The following is a 9,167-nucleotide window of genomic DNA, read 5'->3' as shown; positions in this document are numbered from 1 at the left end:
GGATTAGGATTAAGTAGTACAAATTGGTAGTTACTGATGAGTCATGGGGATGTAAAGTACAATAAAAATATTGTAATAAGTATGTCTGGTGTGAGATGGGTACTAGATGTATCTGGTGTCTCTTCTTAAAAGGGCACTAATCCCATAGTGATGTCACCACCCTTCTAAACCTATTTATCTCCCAAAGGCCCTTCTCCACATGATAAAATTCAAAATCCTTAGCAGGGCACAATAGGGCTTAATAAATTGACCACTTCCTTGCCGGGACCGGTTTGGCTTAGTGGATAGAGCGTCGGCCTGCGGACTGAAAGGTCCCGGGTTCGATTCCGGGCAAGGGCATGTACCTTGGTTGTGGGCACATCCCCGGTGGAGGGTATGCAAGAGGCAGCTGATCGATGATTCTCTCTCATCGATGTTTCTAACTCTCTATCTCTCTCTCTTCCTCTCTGTGAAAAATCAATAAAATATATTTATATAAAAATAAAAAAATAAAAAAAATAAATTGACCACTTCCACTCCCCACCCATGGGAAATTACTTGCACTCTGAGTGTCCCATTTCTTCCCATGCCTCATGACTTAGAATATGCATCTCTGTCTGGAAGGGTGCCCTCTTTTCACTTGGCTACCTGCCCAAGTCCTCCTCATTTTCACTCCCCAATTCAAAGTTGTTTCATGAGGGCCTCCTGACCCTCACTCTTTGTAACACTTTTTATACCTCTGCTGCACTCTCTGTGTCTCCAATACAACAAGCATGCTAGTATTAAATTTCTTATTTCTGTGTTTCCTCCCCACCAGGTTGATAGGTCCTCCACAGAAGGGAATGGGTCTTTTCACCTTTGCATCCTTCGCTCCTTGAACAGAACCAGGTGCAAGGCAAGTACCCAATAGATGTTTGTTGACTAAGTAAACTAATAAATTACTAAAAGCAGGACCAAGTGATTCGATAAAATTGAATATTCTGTAAGGACTACTATTAAACATTAGTAAGAATGTGGTCATCAAGGGTGCATGCCTGCTGCACGCACACACAGACAGGTGTCCAAAGAGAAGAAGCATCCACCCTTGTGGAAACTGAGGCACCGTGTTGCAGGCAGTAATGGTAACAATTCGCCACGAGCTGATCTGGGTTCAGATCCAAATGGATGAGAGAGAGAAAGAAAGAGAGAGAGAGAGAGAGAGAGAGAGAGAGAGAGAGAGAGAGAGAGAGAGAGAGAGAGGGAGAGAGAACACTGTCAGAAGTAGTGAAAAAGCAGCATTGTTTCTGGTTGTAAGGCTGGAGGAAGTGGAGGCTTCTATCCAAGACCCTTTGGGATTCCAAATATCTTCTGATTGAAAACCTTAGGATAAACCACCTCCCCGAAGAGGGGCTGGAGTCTTGCTCCCCCGGGAAGCCGAGGATGACTGCTCCCAGAAGCCAGGCTGTTCTGCAGGACAGTGATGAAATGGTGCTGCACCCCTGCGAGAAGACCCTTTCCCAACCTCACCCACCAGAGAAAGTTACTTCCCTTTCTAGGAGAGAAAGAAGAGTGGAGTGGCAGAAGTGTTTCTCCCATATATTTCTCTCTTGCGGGGTAGAATGGAGGCCCCCTCCCATGGAAACAAGAGGAGTGTGGGGGGGGGGGACATTCCCTTCACTGTCCCCCATCACGAAAGTACTCTAAGAAGGACTGGTATTTGTAGAGTCAGGTTGAAGAGGGAAGTGAAAATCAGCTTTTCCAAACTCAGAAGGGAAATGGAAAAGCTCATATCATGTGAATCTGTGGAGGGCTGAGAAGGATCTTGTATGAGAGACTCAGATGCCAAAGTTCAAATACTCCCCAACTTCAAGGCTGTGACAAGGTGGTGTGCTAGCTAACCTCTGAGCCTCCCTTCAGCCACCCATCAAACGGTGGGGGCAATTAACCTCTCGTGCCCCCTGGCCAAGTGAGATGATAGTAGAAGGTCTGGACTCACCATCATCTATTGTCATGGGTAATAGTAGTACATAGTGTCACCCCCAAGAGATGGCTAGCTGGGGAATCTGCACCACTGTCACTCTGGTAGCTGGCTCTGCCTCATCCACATCCCTCCCCACGTTCCCAACAGTCTGCCCACCTCAACAGCTTCTCCCTCTCTGTCCCAGGACCACAAGAGATAGAGTTTGTTTCCTGGCCCCTCAAATGCTATTGCAGTTAACACTGAAGAACTTCTCCACATTCACTCTGCTCTCGATGCCCTTGAACTATGCCTCTGATGTTATCACCACTTCTGGTTATGAGGTTCTAGGGCAGGGGTGGGGAACTTTTTTCCTGCCAAGGGCCATTTGAATATTTATAACATCATCCTCGGGCCATACAAAATTATCAACTTAAAAATTAGCCTGCTATGTTTGGTCAGACATTTAATGAACTTACCCTTAATGCCTTGGCAGAGCCAGACTAAATGATTTTGTAGGCCTTATATTAGTACTAGAGGCCCGATGCATGGAATTTATGCAAGGGTAGGCCTTTGCAGCCGACTGCCTTGCGGCCCTGGCTGCCTGTAGCCACACCCTATCCAGCACCCACCTTGGCCTGGAGCTACCCCTGTATGCCACCCCCCCCCCCCAGTTCCCAGTTCCTCGGCCCCCTCCCCCATGATCGCCCTGTAGAGGGTGGCCTGGGCCTCCCTCTTTGGGGCATCGCAGACCACCCCCCCCAATTGATCATGCCCTCCCCCATTGATAACCCCACTGGCCAGTGACCTGGGCCTCCTCTGCAGGGTGATCGTGGGGCGATGGCAGGTCCCTTAACCAATTACATTGCACCAGCCTTGGCCTGCCTGGCGCCAGTGCATGCTCATCTGGAAGGTCATTCTTGTTTCATCGTTTGGTTGATTTGCATATTATGTTTTTATTATTATAGATTACCCACAGGCGGGACGTTCCCCATCCCTGGTCTAGGGAATCATGTCTTGGAAATGAGCCTCTTTCTATCACATAGATTTCTGAATTCAGTGGGGGAAAATCTTCCGAGGCACAAATAGGCCTCCACACAGGGACTCTTCTTCCTAACAACTGGGTGTTGATGGTAAATTCTGTAGCCACCTTCCCTACAGCTGCATTTCCTGTCACTTTTGCCTGGAAACAGTTTAGCCTGGGAACAGTTTAACTCCATCATCAGAGGTATCCTACAGGAGAGCACTACAAGTCCCAGAAAGGAATGAACAACCTGGCCAAGTTCCCACTGCGAGAGGGAGAAAATGCGAGGCCTCTGGCCACGAGATGCTGCAAACACATACATCCCCTTGAAGTCCAGCTGCATATTCACTTAACCAGCACTCCTAGGGCACCTACGAGGTGCCAGGCACTGTGTGCAGCACTTTACAGACACAAACTCCTTTCATTCTCATAGTGCCACCTCTACAAGGGGCCTAACCTTTCTGTGTCTCAATTTCCCCTTCTGAAAACAGAGGTCCCTGAAGTACCTGCCTCATAGGGTTGTTGTGACAGTCTCATGAGCTAACACACTTACAGTACTTAGAACAGTGTGAACACCACATGATTAAATACTTGTGATGTAAATAATGGGAACAAAGACAATGACGGGTACAGGCACACAGAGGAGGGGCCCATACCCCAATCTTGTGGGTGAGGCAAAGTCTCTAAGAAGCCATCTATCTGTCAAGAGCGGAGCCGGGATCACATGAGTGAGTGAGCTTCTCACACCTTTGCTTTGGTCAAAGGGTCAGATATGAAATGTAGCCTCGAGGGAGAGTAACCACACACACACACACACATACCCACACACACACCCACACACAAGATGTAAAGATGCATTTGCCAAACCTTACTTACAGATATACTACCGTGTTTCCCTGAAAATAAGACATCCTCTGAAAATAAGACCTAATTCAGGTTTCCATCTGAGTGAAATATAAGGCATCCCCCCAAAAAATAAGGCCCCCCTAGGCTAAACATGAGAGATTCGGTCCACTGATTCTGAAAGAAATGGAGTCACAAGAAATTCACCAGGAAATTCAAGAATTGGATTGTTATGATGATGTTCCAGAAGATGATGACATGATTGTCATTGAATAAATGAGTAAATTCTTGATACTGTAGGATTCACAGTTTGTCTGGTTTGTGTTGACAACTACCATACTACCGTACTGTATACAGGTAATAAATTTCCTTTATGTTCATTTAACAGTAAATGTGTACTGTATTCTTCTTCATGAAAAAATAAGACATCCCCTGAAAATAAGACCTAGTGCATCTTTGGGAGCAAAAATTAATATAAGACACTGTCTTATTTTCAGGGAAACAGGGTAGCAATGGGAAACTCATGTTCCCCCATCTGAGAACAATGCCAAAGGTTTCCTGTAATGAAAGGGACTAAAAATACTTTTTGATGATGGAGAAAGTGGAAGTTGAGCAACTCCGACTTAGTGGAATACGGAAACGATACCAAATGGCACCCGGGCAACAAAGCAAGCAGCCCACCTGGCCTCCAGTCTCTCAGTCTTGCCTCGAGACTACGTGCACAATGTTTTGTTCCAGGAGGTCACGCTGCGCCTTTGTGTTTGCACACTCAATCTAATTTTCTAGAGAGAGAAAAAAAATGCAGTCAACCATGACTAATGCCGAATTATAGCAAAAGATGGTTGCCAGCAAATTGAATACCTACCTACTATAACTTTCTCTTGTTTGCCACCCATGGAAGACCCTTAAGAACGGGGAATGTGTTCCGTGCTCTGGGGACTCAACAACCACGTCCATATTTATAACCTAATTATTGTTACTGTCAGGTATATTTTGTACACTGCTCCACCTTGGTTAACTTTGTTTTATTCAATTTAACCACTCTGTTAAACCATTGTGCAATTTGTAAAAGCAGTCATATATTTTGTTTTCTATCACTCTTCTCCCCACTCAATGAGAGACAGCAGGGTCCCCACTACCACCCCCTTTTGCAGATGAAGGCACTGACGCACAGAGAAGTGGAGGAGCTCCTCTGAGTTCACAGTGTTGGCAAATGACAGCCTTCTGACAAGCCACTCCTTGCTCCACCCTGCTGAGCCCCTGGGATTCCATTTCACTCTCCGTGCGGGGTATCCTCCTTGTTATAAATCTGCTCTGTTTACTATGGCTCCTCTCCAAAAGAGGCCTTGGCCTGGCCAAGAGGAGCCTTCTCTTTCTCTTCGCAAGTAAGTTTTTCCTCTTCTCCTGTCTGGAAAAGGTGGCTCTGCGGCCAATTCAGTAAGCAATTCAGTGATTTAGGAACAAATATGTGGTACAGCTGAGTCTCTCCAGATGTTAAGCTAAATAAGGCACAACTGGACTTTTTTGGGGTCTGACACATCTTTAGAACGAACTGGGAGGGGAAGGGGCCCCAAGAGCACTTGAGAAACTAATGACAATATTCTTCTCAAGAATGCCTACTATGCATCGGACACTTTAGAGCATGCTGGGACTCAGGATGAATGGGTGGTAAATTATATGATTATACGATAACATCTTACAGTTTTCTTCCCTGCATTTTGCCCTCCGGGTAGCAGGATTTTCCGCCGCTGCGCTGTTGAACTCAGGAGTGGCTGCATGATTTGTGCTGACCAGTGAAAAGCAGACAGAGGTGATACATGTCTTCCAGCTCCTGGTTTGCCATTTCTCTTTTCCATCTGCCACACAGACTGGCAGTTTTCCAGATGGCAGCTGCCTTGGACCAAAGAGTAGGGCAGAGAAGCCAAGCTTCAGCGAATCCACAATGGCCATGTGGGTGAGCAAGCACTTTTTCTCTGCTGCGAGGGAAGCCATTGATATTTTCTGACTGTTGTTACAGCAGCATGGTCTAGCCTCTTCTGACTGGTAAATTTGCATGAGTTCCCATACCCAATAAGTGGTTGAGCCAGAATAGTTCTTCCCCAGCATTGACTAGAATGCCTCCTAAGTGCATTACTACCTTAGTCCTCAAAATGACCCTATCACTTGTAAACAGTGCTTTTCCCAATGTGCAATCAAGAACATTTCAGCTCACACAGCTCATAAGGAGCAGATCCAGGACTTGAACTGAGATTGCCCTTAATTCATATCCCAATTGCATCATAATTGCTAATCCATGCTGTATCCTTATTTACTTCCTGAGATCACAGAGCTTGAGAAGTTAAAGAGAAGGATGAATCTGCCAACCACTGTCAGACTATCATATGGCATCATGCACTTATATAGTTAAAAGCATAATGTGGCCCTAATCGGTTTGACTCAGTGGATGAAGCATCAGCCTAGGAACTCAAGAGTCCTGGGTTCGATTCCGGTCAAGGGCATGTACCTTGGTTGCAGGCACATCCACAGTGGGGAGTGTGCAGGAGGCAGCTGATCAATGTTTCTCTCTCATCAATGTTTCTAACTCTCTATCCCTTTCCTTTCCTTTCTGTAAAAAATCAATAAAATGTATTTTTTTTTAAAAAAAAAAAGCATAATGTGAACTGACCCAATTTATGAACAATTATCTAGTGAGCATCCTGTGTGGACAAAGGAGGTGGATGTATTTGGAGCTTCCTCAAGACTCCTCCATTCCTCCTTAACTCCTTTCTCAGCTCAGAACTGCTCAGCCACTGACCACAGTTGATGCCCTCTCTTTTATTAGTAGGCAGAGATATATTCGCTACCTTACACTCCAAGGATGGAGTCAACAGCAGCACGGGGAAGAGAAAAAACAAAGACTTTGAAAGCAAACAGATCTGAATTCAAGTTCTGACTTTGCCACTTAACTGAATCTGAGACATTGGGCAAGTTGCTTTCCTTTTGCATCTGTAAAATGGGATCAATAAGATATTGTTGCCTACCTCTCTAGACAACTTGGGGGAGAAAACAGGATCTTTCTGACAAAATGCTTTGGGCAGGATTTAGCATATAATAAATACTTGATAAATGTTAATTCCCTTAGAAATTTACCCAACACACATTGTATAGAGCCTTCTGCTTTCCTGCCTACTCTTGCCCTTTGCTCCTAATATCCCCATTCCTCCCATGATGAATCAAAAGGAGCCACTGGGTCCAGGATAAATGTGCTTCTTGATCTGATTTGCACCGAACACACATCTTTGCCCTAAGAATGTGGTTTAGAAATGGAGATTGGGTGACTTCAATTGTGCTACCAGATAGTTGTAGCCATAAGAATGACCCCAAGTGAGACCAACAGATGAACCATCCAGCTGAGCCCAGCCCAAATTGCTACTCACAGAATTATGAACAAGTAAAATGGTTGTTGTTTTAAACCAGTTTTGGGATAGTTTATTTTGCACAAAAGATAACTGATGCACAAAGTCTTTCCCAGGCAGTTCTGTGGATGGCTTCCCATTCTCTAGGCTAGGGGTGTCGAACTCAATCAGAGAAGGGGCCAAAATCTAAAATCCAGCCTAAATCGCGGGCCGAATGGTTTACTGAACAGTCATAAACTGTCATTGTGATGGAAACGCAGCGGAGTGCAGTGATGACATTGCGGTGCGGGCCACATTGCAAGGCCTGGCGGGATGGATTTGGCCTGCAGGCCTTGTGTTTGACACATGTGCTCTAGGCATTATCCCTGAATCACAGATATGGGCTCCCAGGAACACTGCCCCCTTTGGCCACAGTTGCTTGGTCAAGAAGAATCCTGTCTGAGGTTTGAACAATCATATTCCCTCTGACATCATGCGAGTGCTCTACATAGCTGGGCCAATACCTGTCATTGCAGGGTTGCCCAGATTCTGTTCTTCTCAAGGCCTGGTTCTACATTTCCTCAGATCTGATGAACTCCCTTGCTATCTTTCAAGTCAATTCCATTTCTCCTTAAGATAGCTAGAGTTGCTTTCTGTTGTTTCTACTCCCAAATGCATAATAAGTAAAAGTCCCCTTCAAAGAATTTAACCTTCTATATGAGGAAAGGGTAGTTGTTCAAATGCTCCTTAGGCATAGAGCACCATGCTGGCCTCTATAGTGGAAGAAAAAGTGAAGGGAAAGCACCACCCGTACCCTCAGGTAGTCTCCAATGTAAAAGTCACCTGCATCAGGTGTTTCCCAGTTGTCTGCCTGCTCTTTTCCTTGGTTTGCAGATCTGGCAACTAAAAAGAGTTCTACAAATCCGGTAAGACTTTCAATTAACTTTCATTAACTTGAATGTATTCCTTTCCTCTGCCTGGGAAACCCACAAGCCAATCTGATTCTTTACTAGTTGCCTAAGGCCACTCAGACCTTTGAAAGATGAACTAAAAGCCACTTCTGTCTCTGAGTAGACCAAAGTCCAAAAGGGATCTAATGCTTTTCCTTATGACCTTTCAGAAGACATACTTAATAAGTGGTATTATTGTTTTACATTAAGTTTTAGGTGGCATGGTACATGCAAAAGTTAAGTGGCATGGCAATTTTGAGCAGAAAAGAAATTTATTAAAAGGGCACTGAGGCTCAGAGGCTCTACCCAGAATCACATCACAGAACCTGTCGGGCCAAAACCATTGTATCATTGGATACCAGCACCATGACCCTGGACCCTGGTAGCTGCCACTGGGACCACTGTCCTCAGGAAACTGGATAGAGCTTTTATTGCTGCCACCTGTCCCCAGAATTAGGTCACACACAGGCAAGATATTCCACAAAATAAATAACAGACACAAGGGCCAGGGCACTGAGCCAACAAAGCAGGTGGCCTGGAGCCAGGGCCCAGAAAGCCCCCAGTGCTGCTAGACATCAACCCTTTAGTAGCTCAATGGGGAGAGGGGGGTTGTTAGCACAGGAATCCTGGGGCAGGAGACAGAGCACTTGGGCAACATATCTTGACTAGCCATTACAGAGCATGTCAGTGTTTTAACAACTAGTAATGTAATACTAGTGCGTTCAACTTTCCCCGACAAATTTAGTCACTGGTAAGCAGACTAGAGTTGCATACTTCACTTAGATGAATCAAGAGCCACCCCCACCTTGGTAAACAGGGGCTATGGCTACCTTTTCAGGGCATATGGCCACTCAGTGAGCAAACAAAAGAATAAAATCAGGATCTGCCAGTAGGAAAGAAGAAGATGATGAGGGAAGGTGAATTAGAATGAATAATCAACAGTGTCCATGATACACACCCCTCAATCCATGCCCCAATGCTAAGGTGGGGTGGGGGATACTGAACAGGGCACCTCAAGGTCCAACTGGTTAATTATCCATGCACCTAGTAACATAGCAAGG

Source organism: Pipistrellus kuhlii, unplaced genomic scaffold (assembly GCF_014108245.1).
Source record: "Pipistrellus kuhlii isolate mPipKuh1 unplaced genomic scaffold, mPipKuh1.p scaffold_m20_p_1, whole genome shotgun sequence".
Classification (NCBI taxonomy): domain Eukaryota; kingdom Metazoa; phylum Chordata; class Mammalia; order Chiroptera; family Vespertilionidae; genus Pipistrellus; species Pipistrellus kuhlii.
Note: the sequence above shows the minus strand (reverse complement) of the source record.